The 15,680-nt window shown below is 40.1% G+C and overlaps 1 protein-coding gene across 10 annotated transcripts in view; it reads left to right on the top strand.

Moving 5' to 3' along the window:
* Positions 1-15,680, top strand: part of Octbeta2R (Octopamine beta2 receptor) — a 132,844-nt gene that overhangs the window by 83,418 nt on the left and 33,746 nt on the right. The window contains exon 1 of one of the 10 annotated variants that reach the window (XM_066725052.1): positions 4,787-4,804. The exons of 8 other annotated variants lie outside the window; for them this stretch is intronic. The gene's annotated coding sequence lies outside the window, so the exon portion shown is untranslated. Of the gene's footprint in view, positions 1-4,786; positions 4,805-4,931; positions 4,951-15,680 lie in introns of those variants that run through there. One more of the 10 variants, XM_066725049.1, reaches the window with a different exon arrangement.

Genomic DNA, 15,680 nt, shown 5'->3' with positions numbered 1-15,680 from the left:
TGGCTGAAATTATATTTAGCAAATGAGAGCCTATCGTGTGTATATACACGAGTAGCGTGGCGTGCTCTCGCGTGATGGCTACAGCGAATGTTCTTTGTTATTTGTTCGTGACAGTTTCTATGTTTACCCCCCCCCCCCCCCCCACTCTCCTCATACAGTTGCAATTTCCAATGAAGTTTGCCCCCCTCCGATTTTTCGAAAGTCAAACTCGAAGGATTCGACGAGTATCCGCTATGGAGTAAAATGTATTTCTATTCTTATGTTTACTTTCTCTACTCGGTATTCGCACAGTAAACACAGAGTATACTCGTCGCTTCTAATAAAAACTGGCATTGTCCTCTCGCACGATTCTCGTTCAACCGTTATGACGAGTGTTTGAAAAATGGAGTACGATATTGACGCTACAATTTTTTGCCCGTGACGAATGCGGGGCGGAGAAAAACAAATCTTTTCGTTCGAAAAGTATCGAGTCGAGCCAAGTCGCGTATCTCCCCGTTTAGTTGAAGTTTATCGACGGCTCGCAGCGGAGATGGAACGAAGGAAACATAGTATATATATATATATATATATATATATAAGCGTGCGTTTAGCAGATAAAAAAGGTGACGATAGTTTAATTTCATTAAATAACGAATGCGGCAGATTTCGCGATTTCTCATGAATATTCCGTAGCGTTTTTTGAGGGAGCGTGGATTATCTGTTGAAACGGTGTGGGATTATACGCGCGGTACACATGCAGGTGGCGATACGATCGTCACGGAAAAGGAAAATAATCACGCGCGCGCGTTCAGTGGCGCGCGGAGGTGGGGGGGGGGGGGCAGGGAGGCGACTCGCGACGATGACAACAAAACACAGGGAGGGGGGGGGGGGGGAAGGAGCCTCTCGTCGAGCGTTTCGACGAAGCGTATACTTTAATTTAAACGCTTTCCAGCAAAAAACATAGCGTGACAGATGCATTTAGAGCTTGAACCTCCCGTCGCGTCAGCTTTGTTTTCGTTACTGCCCGTACACACTCGAGGCTAATGCTCATCTCGTTCACTTTTACGCCGCCATCGGACAGGAATTTTCTCTGCGACAAAAAACTGTAATCGATCCAAGGCGGCGGTTCAAATCTATTTAACCGTGACCAGAGGAGAACGCCGCACTAATTTCATGCAAATGCACGATTGATTCGCCATTGGCTGAGAGACGTCGGAAAAAGAAAAAACTCTGGCGGGATCTCCTCGTGCACTCTCGATGAAAGCGGAGAACGAGTCGATGCTCGGTGAACGCTGCACAATGAAAGTATCGCGCGTGCAGCTAAAAAGCGTTAGGTGTTGGAGCACCGCTTGATAAAAATCGATTTTTTCATTAAGAGCATGGTAGTTTCTTCAAGTTGCTTGAGTTTCTTTCATGCTAGATCTCGGCGATAAACCTTTACGCTCCTTTCTTTTTTGCACTGCAACAAAGTGTCCGTAAGTTTGTTACGCTAAATTAATCGCCATCGCATCAGTTACAGCGTTGTAACGCGGCTTCCGTTAATCGTTCCAAAGGGCTCGGGGAATCGAACCGAGCATTCTTTTTAATTCCCTCCCATTAACGGTTTAATTACTTTTCGGTGCGCGCTTCACTTCCGGTCGTAGGCACGTTTGGTTTTAGGGGCCACTGTGCGAGTAAGGGATCACAGTGTGTTCAAGTTTCGGTTACGATAACCTGGTAACCGAACACTCGATTAATTTTCTAGTTGTTATTCGGAGAGAGACACTCGGTTTCACGATTATTCCAAATTTTCAACTTTCCTCGACCGCCATTCGCAAAATCGACCTGATTTTTTGTAAATAAAATTGCGTTACCAGCAATAGTAGTAATTTTGCGAAAAATTAATTTGGAAAATGTGCGAAATAATCACGCGAATCTAGAAATGTGTAAAAATGGAAACGAGTAGTCAGGTTTGCCTCGATACGCGTTGGAAATCGAGCAAGATTAACGAACCCACGTATTAAAAACGGTTTATAAATATAAATACACATAGCTACGAAAATACATAGGCGGAAGATCATCGACACGTTTTGTCTTTGATTTCTGAAGCTTTCCAAGGGAATCCTGCACCCTCCCAGTACACTACTAAATCACGAATTCATCCTCAACGATTTTTCCTGTTTCACGGTTGAAAGAAAAACTCCGACTCGAAGAATCGCATAGCAGAATAATCGATCACTCCACTGGATCCTCCTTCGGGGGAAGAAAATTGCACAATTCTCAAAATCTTCCACGACAAGGATAAATCTCCACGAGAAACGTTTATTTTTAAAAGTCTTAGTCTGAAACATCGAGCTTCTAATCTTCACAGAGAAATCCAACATTTCCTGCTACTAATTTAACGATCATAGAATTTTAGCATCGCTGAAATTCATGAATAAAAAAATGTTTAATTTCTAGTTGTATCGTTTCTCGAAGACTCTGCGTTATAATTGAGCGAAGGAACGCTCGGTAGGAAAGTAAAGATAACTCCCGGCACAACCTTCGACACGCTCAAAATAACAATAATGTGTGACGACACTTCTCGGTCTCTGTTCGCGTCTTTGCGAAGCTTGCCAAAACAAAAACAGCTGAGTGCTATCAATAAACACTCGTACACGAATTTAATCCACACGTATACTTGGCGCTCCGTCGCTGCTCGCTCGTGTTAAAAGGATCGGCAGTGTCAACATCTGCCGTTGCCTCTCCTCTCGTTCAGCAAGGTTCATCCAGTCGAGGGTCGAAGAAGGCTGAGGAAAAGTAAGAAATTTGCGAGATCAAATCGAGGGACGAATCAATTTAAATTTTGCTCGCGAAGGTGCCGAAGATGCACAGGAGACACGCTGGAGCGTACAACCTGGGAAATTGAATCGTCTTGCGCGAGTTGTACCGCACAGTGTACGTTCTCTGCAAGATAAATCGCTCCAGCTGCTGCGAGCGCAAAATCCTGGTGGGGGGAGGCATATCATTGGTCGACGATAGACAGAGAGGGATGAACGAGCGACTCGCTGCTCTCTTTGTCACTGTTGCTCCTTTTTTAATAGAAACGCGTGTAATAAATTGTTTCGTTTGTTCGGGGCGAAGAGACGGTGCAATAGGAGTGAGAGAGAGAGAGGGAATGAGCAAGTTGCTCGGTCGTCGCTCTTTGTCTTTTGTCAACCAGTCACGCGTTATCCCCTCCACCGCGTTTTCTAACACTTTCATTTGTTGGGGCGATATTTTCTTGGATACTGTTTAAATTTTGCTCGGGAGGTACGGCGCGAAGTTGGCTGAGCTACGCGCGAATCAATTATCCGCTGTATACAGTGTACACACGGTAACGTTGATTCTGATGTTAAAAATTGACGATGGTGGTAGTGTTTTAGAAAATAAAATCTCCCTTTCTAATCTCGGTGGAAAATCGTTGCAAGTCAACGTTGTGGTAAACTAAATTAAGCTGCGACGTTCAAAGAAAGAAAGCTAAAAAAACTCGTCTCTGTAAGGAGCTTACGAGAGAAGTTGGGAAATACTAATATTGTATCAAGAGACACAGTAGTGTCTCGACGGCAAGTACATAAAAGTAGAAAAAGTCATGCCTATACCGCCGTCGAGGCACTACTCTCTTATACAGCTAGTTGGGGCGTCCCAATTTTCAAACCGATTTTTCTCCGCGAATAATCCATTGCCATTATTTAAGTAAAGCTTTTTTTAAAATGGTTTTGAAAAAACTTTCATTTGCGCCTAAGAACATCAAAATCGGTTCAAGCAATCCAGAGATCTCATACTCTGTTAGCTACATAACAAAATACCAAAGAGTTTTTAGTTACTTGGTGTACACGTAAAAGACTACAACTTCGGAGCCCACCGTGTCCACAAGCAATGTTAGGAGAAGGAACATGCATCGTCGCGAGACAACGGGAGGATTTATAGGAATATTCATGAGTTCTAACTCGCGAAAAGTTGACTGTTCCTATCGAGATGTAAAAAATAACCAACATATATTTTCTTTAATTTTAAAAACCAAGGAAAAACCCGTGTTTCTTCGTGCTATCAGCTTTAAACAGCCGATGCTCGTCCAAAGAATATGGAACAAACCACACTAGTCCCAAAATTTAATCGAGTTCCACTTCCGGAACTCATCGTTCATTAAGACTTACCAACCACTGTTAACCTATTAAAAAATAAGAACATCCTACCTTTGAATTTCTCGAATAATTCGAGTTGGGTCATAAATCCTGCTCCTCTACTCTTATGCTTCGACAGAACAAAATTCGCTAGCGAGAAGAGTTCGACCGATGAGACACCTAGCGGCAGTATCGCGTAACGCGTACGAGAGAGCTGGAGCGAGATAGACTGAAGTCTCCCGCGCCTCGACTCTTCCGCGATCCCCCACACTCGTCGTTATTAGAATCTCGGTAAATATTCCTCGAAAATAAACCTCGCGGTAAATATCCTTAAGGTAAAGCGAGTAAAAGTGAAAAATGAACATTCGCGCTGATCTTGAAACTCCTGTGTGTGTATACAGCATTTACGCTGCGAATAATTTTGTATGAGGTTTGTTACGACGAGTCACGTGACTGCAAAGAGCGTCGCGCGGTGTATCCTCGTATATAGCTCTCGACGTGTGTTGTAATGTATTATTGTATATTATAATAGCAGTGCGTGCTACGACTTATCTCGGGGGCACTGACTAGCGTCAGTTGTACAGGAAGAATCTCAAGGCAATGCGATACTCTTGCTAGTTTTGTTTTTCCATTAAGTGCCGTAATAACGTCACGCTGAAAACTCGCAATCACCGTGTGTTTCAACGACCGCTCGCTATTAGCGCGTAGGTAGTAAAAATATATTTGACATTGCGTGGAACGCGGCGTGCACGCTTCATTTTTTTCCCATTTCAGATTCCATTGTACAATTGTGTTCGGTTTCACCTCGCGCAAACCAATAGATTCGTGTGTAAACTGATGAATTTTGAGAGTAAGATTCTTTTACCATTTTTCTTAACGCATAATTTCTTATTAAACTGCTGTAAAGGATTAAAAATTCTTAAATCGACTCATCTTACTTGGTACAATTACCTAATGACCTTACATTGATCAGACATCGCTTAGAAAATGCTGGGACTGATAAAAAGTTTCAGACTCGGCAAAAAATGGTGCAAGACTTTTATTCTCAAAGTTATATTCCCTTTATATGGATTTAGCGGTTTAACCTCGATTAACAAAATTCTTGATTATTAAAGTAGAACCGAGTCTTTTTATTAGGATTAATTATCTCACTTGTTCCTAATCTTATCTACATCGATAAAGATTCAAATTCGATTTGATCATCGTCTTTGGCAAATTGATTAATTTACCGTCGGGCTTACCATTCGTTCAAGCCTTTTGCAAAAGATCCGTCTGGAATTGTGTTTACCACAGTTTGTGACCTTTACCGAACAGATTAATTTACCAATAGATATGGAACAAGTTGCCTTTATAGCATTTCGGATGGAATTGGACGTTTGTTTAGCTCGAACGAACACATTGAATCTAAATTCATTTACAAAACTTGCATCTGCTCTTAAGCTGAAAGCACCAACGTTGTTATTAAACACTTACGTGTTTCTCGCAACACAATGTAAACATTGTCAAGAAATACTGCCACTTCTTGCTATGAGCTGATAATTTTAAAGCAGGATACTACAAACTAGTCATCTGCGATATTTACATACATACATATATATATATATATACGCGTGGTCCATTGTTTCGTTGACTCAGTGCGGTGTGGAGCCTCTCGAACGTTTGTTATTGGTTTTGCGATCTGTCGGAAACGCGCCGGACACATATAAATATACATATATATATATACTAGAGCAGGACATTTGTAAACGAGACATTTTTCTCCGAGCGTACATCGTGTTCCGCGTACTTTTTCCAGCACCGGATTTCCACGACGCACCGCACACACGATTCTACTGTGTGTATTATATTATTTATCAATATACCCGCTACGTGACAAACACGAATACAATTCGCGAGCGTGTGATACGAGCGAAAGGACGTCATTCTCGTTCCTTATCGATTTTTACGATCGGTACTGTACTGGTTCCAAGAAACCAGGCATCGTAAACTTGCCACGAGCATGAATCTTATTTCGACTCCCCCCCCCCCCCCCCTAAAATTCCTGTCTCAGAAATATGAATTTGCAATTAATTCGCGTGTATAGGATAGAAGGCGAAACTGCGCCAGAGGATCGCGTCCAACTCGAAAATGTCGAGGCTCTGATTCACTCCGAGATTATAAATCGTGTGGAGCGACTCGGTAAAATCCAAAGCGATGACGCGCAAAGTGTCGCGACCGATAATTAGCCACTCCACTCGAAACTTTCGTACCTTGTAAAATAAACCTTTCAACGAGATTTACTTTGCTATTAATTTATTACGCGACTGGATCATAGCGATTAAAATAACACTTTAACAGTCGTACTAATGGCTGTGTATTTAGCGTAACGAGACGGGTCCTCGGCTAAAGTATCGTGGCTTATAATGGCGTGCTATCATATTTCTACTTGTATCCACACGAATAATTTGCTTCTGGGGACACCGATATTAGCCCTGAATTAAAGCTTTTTTTTTTTAAGGACCACATCGTCGTTAAATCGTTATTATTCTCCTGAAATCATTTCTTTCATTTTTTATACAAAATCTGCCAAGTTGATTTTAATCTTGCAATTTAACGCTTTTTTTCTGACCATTGTTATCGTTCGATTTTTTTTTTCAAATTAATCATTCAGTTTTAAGAAGACTGAATTTATCATTTATATTACAAAGCTTTTCTTTCATGGATCGAGGTTATTCCATTATTTTCAATTATTTATTCCATATTTATTCTTCCATTTAACATAACTATTGAGACACTGACCTTATAGTATTGATACGTTTCTTTTTTTTTTTCATAAATCATTATCATTGAAGCGTTATTAATTATCAAAAACAAACTCTTCCACATGGATAAAAACTGTTATTTGACTGGAGCAAATTTTTCTTTGAATATCCGGAATGAAATGTTTTACTCGGTTTGAGCAAATATATCATCGTGTCAAATTAAATTTAATTCACTAAAATTAATCAGGATTAGCTCCGAGCAATATTCGTTGAAACCGAGTGCACAGAATATAGCATCGCGAATATTCGTTCGAATCGAACAATTTTTTCATCCCTGCATTTAGCATAACTATATTCATATATATATATATATATATATATATATATACATAACCACTGACCTTACCATTAATACGAGGCTTCTTTCATTCACGCATCATCATCATTCAACCGTTATCATTCATCGAAAATCGATTCTTCGTTTAACGTAAGCAGAACGCGTTAAACAAAGCACACCACGCTCGCGTGTATCCTCATCCGTGTGATTCGATGAAATGTCACGCGAATGAACCGTACTTCCGCGGTAACAACAGAGATATAAATTGATCATTCGCTTTCCATCATTTTTACATCGACGCGATCGTAATTCATCGCTAAGAAAGCCTCTCACCGCGATATTCCAGAAATTCCATGAACGAGCCACCCGTCGATCGCCGGTAAAAATAATTTACGTGCCAAGTTTTTCCTTTAGGTTTTGTTCGTTGGAGGTGGGGGGGGGGGGGGGGGGGTGTGGTTTATGGAGCGATATAGAGTAACGTTCGTTGTTGGTTTTTGAGGCGATCATGTCGCAATTTTGTCGCAGCTGCTTGCTGTGCACCGGCGCTAACGATCACCGCCGTGCCGTGCTGCGAAATTTATTCATACTTCTAAATGGAATGAGTTAGGGGGAAGGGGGGGGGGGGGTACCCTGCGAAAAGCAGCCTCGCTCGGCGGGAAAAGGCTCTCCCAACGTCATTTTCATCATCATCATCATCCTTCAGTCATTCGCGAAATTCAGTTATTTTAACGAGACATCTGCAGCCTCGCTGCATTACCCCCCCACACTACTTTCCTACCAGAGGATCAGCATCGTTAGATCAACGCTTTTCACAGCCGCAAAGATTTGCCTCGACCTTGAAACTCCTTACTCGCGCGATATATCGGTCGATGCAAAGTCGAATTCACTCGTTAGACGTTCGCGGTTTCTTCGTTAAATTTTCAAGCAGAGAAAAGAGTTTTTTTATTCAACCAATTAACTGGAAAATAGTGACGATGAAAGTGGAAAGAGAGGAGATGAGTTTTATATATTAAATTGTTAAATAATTGACTTCGTTTTGGGAAATATAAAAATGTTTTTTAAAGGTTTTGTAATTTCAGGAGTAATAATTGTTACGGGGTTTTGTTAATTGCTTTGATTTTGGTTTCTTTCATTCGATCGTAAAATTGTAAGATGACGTGGACGAAATATTTGCATTGGGAAGATTGTGGTTTTGGACGTTTTACACGTATTTTTAATTTATTCTTCAAAAATTATACCGCGTGACTCGATTGGCTAGTCAAATCGAGTTTGTTCGATCGAACACAAATTTGGGTTCGAGAAAATATCCAGCGACGTCCGTGCTTTAATTGCTCGTTGATAAGGGCAATATTTATGTACGGCACGTAGGTCGTTATTTAATTTTTTTTTTCCCCGCTATTTTGATGAATGTAATTAGCAAAAGGATCGTTGTAACACGATTCATCCGCATTTTCGTATTATTCCAGTCACGTTGGTTGGCTCGCACAAAAGTATCTTCTTTCCGTTGAAAAGTTTTTGGCATCGCGTTCTCTACGTTGCTTACCATGGAAAGTGGATCACGCAATTTATGTACTTGCATCGTTAACGTTACGCGCTTAATGAGTCGATTAATTACCAAAACACAAGGAGCTTTGTAGCCAAGCCAATACCGTTATTTTCTCTTTTACCGTATTAGTCTCGGACGTTTCTCTGAAACAGAATTAAGAGAGTTCGATGGAGAAAATTGCATTTATTCGAATCTTTACTTTCTTCTGCTAAACAAATTTTAACAAAAATGCAACAAAGTTTCATTTTCAAAATTATTCACAGGGAATAAAATAAAATTATCAGTATCCAACATTTCTTTTGAAAATCGTAAAAATAAAATTTTGATAAATTTAATCGGATTTAAAGGGACTAGTTTGGTCCCAATAAAAAAAAAACGATTAAAATTCATATGCAAAATTGTAGATTTTTTGGAAAAAGGATTTTGTCCCTCCATGTGCGTATCCTTGAGCTTGCTCGCCGCTTGAAACAAGGATTAATTCGATCGCACGCATACCGCGCTAATAACCTTGTCACTCGACCATCTCCTGCACAAGATTGCGTGATTTTTTTCATTGCAACACTTATGCGGGATTCCCACGAGGCACCGCGCAAGGATCGATGCGAGAATGGAATTCATTTGGATGAATACCAAACCGCCACTGGTAGTATATTAATGTCCTGCCGGTAAGATTTAATATGTACGCGCTTGGATCACACCAGAAAATCGGCCAGGTTGCTCCTCGATAGCAGTTTTCATCGATCCGCGTTGAAATTCACACGTCGATCTTTTGATTAGGATCGCCACACACACACACACACACACACACATGCAATATAATTATATACTTTGTTCTTGTATTAGTTTGATTAATATACTTTTATTTTTTTGCATCTATATATATAGAGATGTAATATAAATTAATGAAAATTCACTGTGGTGCATTTACGTATACTAAGATAAGTATTCGGTTTTAGTCCTGCTTTTTTTATTCTGGATAAAGTAAATCTTTGTGGATAAAATCCTTAGCCCTATATACGAAATCTCAATGTAAACGTGCGTTTTATCTGTGGCGTTGGAAAATGGGATGATATTACGCCTTGGTTGGTAAACAGCAAAATGTTGAAAATTACGGAAGGCCGCAAGTACTACTTATCTTGCTTCCTTTATCGTTAAACTTATGGACACTGGTCTTCCTCAGACAATTTCCTTTCAGCTAAAATTTACGAAGGTAGCTAATCTCTCCACAACTCGTAACACTCGTGGTTTGAGTAACGCTCTGGTGGTTTCCTTTTGTAACAGGACCTCTTCTTACCAACATTCATTTATGTATAGTTTTCTAGCGTCAGAACACGTATTAGAACTGCTTTCTTCCAGATTCTACTTATCAACACTCCCCACCTCCCTTCTATACAGCACCAAGCAGTGCTAAATATAATTATAAATATTAAGAAATTATATATTCTGCTTAATTATTTGTGTAATTTGATCTGGAAACTAAATCCTAATGATAATTTGCAATTCTTGAAGTTATCAAGTTTGTTCAAGTTTGGAAAAAATTCAGTTAAAATCTCCCAAAGTGGATAATCGTTCCACAACTCGTAACACTCGTAGTTCCCGAGCTTTTGTAACAGGACCTCTTCTTACCAAAATTCATTTATATTGTTTTCCAGCATCAAAACACGTATACAACTATTATCTTCCAGATTGTACTTATCAACACCTGGCATACAGTACCAAGCAGTGCTAAATATAACCATAACTATTTTAGTTTTCAGCATCAGAACATATATAGAACTTTTATCTCTCATATCGTCCTTATCAACACCTGCCGTACAGTACCAAACAATTCTAGCTGTAATTATAACTATTAAAACTAAATTCTGTTTATTCATTTATGCAATCTTATTTGCAAACTGCCTCCAAATGAAAATACTCTGTTATGTTTGCTTTGAAAAATTTCAATCTAAAAGTAAGTGATGAAAAATGGACATTTTTTTCATATATACAAGTATTTTTTAAAATCCTAATACGATAAACAATTTTTACAAATGCATTTGGATTCTTTCTGTACCGAGTTACGTAAGAAATTGCTCTGAGTATCCAAAGTAGAAAAACTATATTGAGTTGTGTTATTTGAGGAGCTACGAGAAAAGTGTCGATTTTTTCCTTTTATTTCGAAGAGAGGTGGGAGGGGGGGGGGGTGGGGGTGGAGAAAGCTAGAGAGAGAGAGTCTTGGTTTAAACCCATTAACATTTGAAGGATTGCATCGATCTTTCACCGTACATGGTACCGATCTTCCTATTGCACGCGATTCGAGTATAACTCTTGTCAAACTTTACAAACACTTATCGATTTAGCTTTGCAACGTGCATTAACCTCTCAAGTTCGGTGATGTCCGTGGTAGTACAATGGACGCCTTTTCTCTGGAATATGATAAAACAGATCCGATTTGGCCAAGCCAGGAGAAATCGCATTTATCGCTCTTTTAATCCCGCTTCTTTTCGTTATTCAGCTTCGCTCGAATATGTACGGCGTGGATGGAAGCTTTATCCGAGCGATGCGTAAAAAAATTAAAAGTGCAGAGGAAAAAAATTGAAAAACCTCGAAATATCGATCGATCGTATTATTTGGTGCATCGGAATTTTCATTGGACTTTGGAGAATTTAGCTATAGTTTATGTAAGGCTTTACTTGAATGGAATGTTTATTATTCGCAAAAAAAGGTACAATTGTTTACTTGTTTTTTTTTTTAATTTTTGAAACACCTCCCCCCTTGCAGAATTTTATTTGAGAGCAAAGTCAGTAATTTTTTCCATGGACCAACTATCTTCCATCAATTTTTCTTCTTTTTCTCCTATCCATTTTCCTCCCTCTCTCGAAAAGACCCCAGCGTAAATTGCGCAACATTAGAGATTGATGCTTTTATTTCTTACAACTCCGCTCCTTTCCCATAAGCATACATATTTCAAATCTTATGTGACATACGTTGGCCCATTAGCACCGTGGGCTAAGTGCAAAAAACCCTCATTTCAATATCTCCCTCGAGCATTTCGCTGTTGTCGAGTGGAAAAAGCCGATTGGTGGACATCAATAATGATTTTCGAAAAAAACTGCGGTTAAACGATTCTCGGTAAATGTCTTGTCCCTTTAAGTACCACCTACTGGATTGTACTTCGTTAAACCATTTTATTATCACTTCCATTTGATGAATATATTTAAATAACAAAGCTTTGACAATTAGCCCTTTATTCGTGTATATCTGAAATTCCATTTAATCCCGAGCGTCAAAGCGTTAAAAACAAATTGCGACATGAAACAATTAAGTCGAATTGACTAGGCAAATAATTTTATTATTTTTTAAATTTGTCATTCTCCGCCGAGAACTTGGATTTTCCCTGCATTTGATCGAACGAAACATTATTTTTGAAAAAATATTTAATTATTGATACACAAGTTTGTTAGAAAAAATGCAAGACTCGCAATCCTATTGGACGTTACAAGGTGGATCCCCTTACTCGATTCGGAGCAGGACAAATGGCAGCGGAGGATGAAAGATACAAACGCTGCCAAAGCGACGCTACTGAGCGATGTGCGTTTAGTTAAAATGCGTGGCCACACAGTGGCCAGACCACTGCAATTTGAGCAAGGCCTTGAAATACGCGTTCCCATGGTACACCTCGTTGTAAAGCGCGTATTCAAAATTATCATCGAATCGTAAAAAGAAGCTTTTAACGATTCCGAGGAAACGATTTAGTAGTGGCAAAAGTTTTTGTTTTAACGGCTTACCAGTGCTGACAGATAAAAGATATATGATAAGAGAGCAAACCATGGGGACAAACGGGACCCATTCAGTGTTTTTCTATCTATTTATAAATAACACACACATATATAGGATACTTTTTTTATAGATATTTATACTGCTACTCCATTGCCATCCATTCATCATCTGCTTATGTGGCATCGCTAAAAACTTGTCTCGGCTGAGCTGGCGATGAAAATAAAAAGCCTTCCCCCCCCCCCCCTCTTCCTCTCGTATGATTTATTTTTCGTTTAATTTCAGTCGCTGCGATCGTTCCGAAAATATCAATTCCTTTCGCTCGATTTCTGATTGTTTACATTTTTTTGTTTTTTTTTTCGCAGTATCTCATTAAACGGAGTGTGCCCGAGAGTGCTTTGGAAACGGGAGCGAGGTGCGTTGTTGCTAAAGTGGACGGTGTTTTCGTCCAAGTGCATTATAACGTGAAAATAAGTGGTATATATAGAGACGGTCATCGAATTTGTCCTTTGACACATACGCATATTGTTTGTTCGACGTTACGTAGCCCCGATTGCTGGATCATTCTGCACCGCGACAAAACCCATTCCTATCGACAAATGTACCGACGCCAAATAGATTTCCTCAATTAATCCGAGTACGTGTGTGTGTGTGTGTGTGCTACACAGCCGGAATGACGAATAGACAATTAACGATACCATTACCTTTAACCATACTCTACATCGATACTCGAATACTGTTTTCGCAACTACTTCACGAATCCTTCTCCCTTCTACCTCCAATTTCATTAACCGCACCTCCCCCCCCCCTCCCCTTCTTTCGAAATTTGACTCGACTCGATTACTTCTCTGCAAATAAACATCGTTCGAACTTCAACTTGAAAGAATCCGTGCGTGTGTTTGTTTCAAAGAAAAAAATCTCTGGTATCTCTCGACCAAGAGAGTGCTAAATGTGCACTTTGAAAAAAGTAGAGTAATGATAAAAAAAAATTAAACTCCTTACGTAACTTTTCATCGATGTACACACTACGTTTCTCTTTCGATTCAATCGAGCAACGTTCCTGCTGTTTTACCATTTTTTTAATACCTCGCTCTTAAAACTCCCACTTTTCATTAAAATTCCGTTCATCCATATCTGTAATTGGAGTGCAGAAACTATTTTTTCTATTGAAAAGCACGAAAAAAATGCGTCAAGATTTATCAGCGTCCAGAAACGGATAAATAAAATTACAGATTCATTCGTGAGAGGGTATTGCACGGTGGATGTAGAGCAGTGTGCGAGAGGAAGGAAGAGGAGGGGGTGGAGGGGGGTAGTTAAAACAGAATAACAGTAATTGGTTCAGCGATCGTTAAAAGTGTAAGCGACGATGGCTCTTTTGTGTCACAGGCTGGGTGCTATCTTTATTATGACCCATGACTACTGGATTGATCATTATTCACTTGAAGCAATACGCACTCTGCTCTATAGTATAGGTAACACCCACACACACACACACACACACCTCGCTGTTGGAATCCGATCTAGCTGTGCTCGCTCCATTTTATCTTGCTCTCATCCCTCTCATAGACAAGGACCCATTGGTGCTTGTAAATTTCACAGGACAATCCAATCGGAGAATAGTCCTTCGCTATATACTCTTCTTGGCCTGCTTTCAGTTGTTCAAACGATCACAGGACTTCTCCGGCTCCTCGTACACTCGAACGAAGATGGAGAAACCGCGAGAACTCTTCAGGGTCCTCTCTTCGATCTAATCCACCAATCTCTCTCTCTCTCTCTCTCTCTATATATATATATATATATATATACACACACATATACGTCTCTCCAATATCCTCAAAACTCCCACTCGAGGCTCGTTCGATAAATTTCATACGTGATTTCGTTCCCTTTGCCGGCGAGATCAAAGTAACCAGAATCTCATCTGCGTGGTTTGAAGCGACGATCAAGCGAGCTCTCGCGCGATGTTTCAATCAGAAAACCACTTTGGTTTCGCGTCGCCGTTGAATTAATCTCGACGATGAAATTTTTTACATCTTCGTCTTGGCAATTCCGACGCATCCTAACGCCCGCTTTTTGGGAGAACCTACCGCTCGACCAATCGGGAGTTTCGCGAATTCCCTTGCGATACACGCACGAGCACCGTTTTTCACCGAAATCCCGTGCTGTGGGAACGAGGCAATCGCTCCTCCTTCATTTTCCTAACTGGAGTAAATTATACACTCGGAGATGAGCAGCTTTACGGAGCGGTGGATTTAGTTTTTTTATGTCTGGGTGAGATTAATCGTATATTCATATATATATGTTGGATAAGGGATACTCGATACCGGTGGAAATTAGTGGTGTACGAAGGTGAGCGGAAGTGGGAATCAAATCTCCAGGTGCTTTCGATCTCGGTTCGTACCTCGCTGCTCCCCCCTCCCCCTCCCACTCTCTTTCCCTCTATCTCGTTTTAATTAATAAACCACGCTCATACTCTCTCTCTCTCTCTCTCTCTCTATATATATATATATATATATATATATATAGCTGGCTGGCAGCGAGAGTCACCTTGCAAACGCTAAGGCCAAGACGTCTGCACGCAATTCCCCGTGCAGCCTGCAATTACCTGGAAAGCACGAGGCGCTACTTCTTTCGTACATTGATTCGTAACGGAGCAGCCTTGAGCCCTCAAGGACACCTGACTTTGACACAAACCACGAGATCCTATGCACCGCGAGCCAAACACAAACGAGCAACTTGACTTTTTCTGCCTTACGACTCGCGGCACGCTAAACTCTCGACCAATGCCGGACGATCCTTATCACACTTTCTGTGTGTATATATATAAGCAAATAGGCATTTTATTTTTAAAAAATATTTTCTGGTTCTACGATAGAATCAATACAGTCTTATTTTTGTATTAATAAACTCGAGGAACGATAAATGCAAAAATTATCTTTTGTCCATCGTCAAAGTGTTATTTTCTATTTAATGTGAAATTTTGTTTTAACGAAGTTTTCGTTTATTGGTAAGGCGTTGATTCATCGTTGTTATTGGTTTAAAACCGTTCCACTGGCGAGCCGTGAAACGAAGTCTGATGAGAGACACTTCCGGTAATGAAAATAAATTTAGAATGCGCCATGTAACTTTGCATCGACTATTATATTTTCGTCACGATGATCCGATAACACTTTGTATTAACGTAGTTTTTTGGCTGGGTA

This window comes from Prorops nasuta, unplaced genomic scaffold (assembly GCF_024137725.1).
Source record: "Prorops nasuta isolate Cenicafe-Biocafe unplaced genomic scaffold, Cenicafe_Pnas_1.2 PNAS00004, whole genome shotgun sequence".
NCBI lineage: Eukaryota > Metazoa > Arthropoda > Insecta > Hymenoptera > Bethylidae > Prorops > Prorops nasuta.
This window is presented reverse-complemented; position numbering and strand designations above follow the sequence as displayed.